Source organism: Protobothrops mucrosquamatus, unplaced genomic scaffold, assembly GCF_001527695.2.
Source record: "Protobothrops mucrosquamatus isolate PMUCROS unplaced genomic scaffold, P.Mucros_1.0 scaffold_261, whole genome shotgun sequence".
Taxonomy (NCBI): domain Eukaryota; kingdom Metazoa; phylum Chordata; class Lepidosauria; order Squamata; family Viperidae; genus Protobothrops; species Protobothrops mucrosquamatus.
In genome coordinates, this window is record NW_015386337.1 from 102,504 (window position 1) to 103,202 (window position 699).

Genomic DNA, 699 nt, shown 5'->3' on the forward strand with positions numbered 1-699 from the left:
CTAGGTGGTGCCCACCCTGTATCAGATATACAGGGAAGACCTGTTGGGGTTGCTGCCAGCAACAGGAACTGATAGTAAAACATGTCTCTTCATACACCTTGAGACAGGCTGTTAATCCCTTCCACACATTAGAGAAAGAGAAGGCATTTTCTGCTATTGGCAGCATTTTCCAGGTTTTAGTACCCTGTAGTACATTGCTTCCCACAGAGGTCATGGACATAGCCTCTACAGATGTAATACAGAGGGCCATGATTCTCATGGATAGCTGGCTATGCAATCTCAGACATGGGCTCACAGATACTGAGAATGGACTAACCTACAAAAGGCAGCCAAGCAGGTGCAGTTTGATAATCTACGCCAGCTCTCACAAATTGACATTTCATTATAGGGGATATTGTTGGTATTTTGCCAAGAATTGACATGGATGACTTCAGTCTTGCCATAAGAATGCAGAATATTTTAACCTTAGGTGAAGGAAATACAAGGAAATATGAGCAGAGGCACATCAAGCTCAGCCTATCTTGATCCCTGACAATGCTATGGGAAATCCATTTGACTATTGCTTAACACCTAAATACAGGTGACTAGAGGTAGATAAAGATTCATCACAAGTTTAAAATACAATGCATCTATACTCATGATCTTAGCTAAAAACCTCTTGAGGTCAATCTTGGAATAACTTGTTCCCTTTTCTGGTAA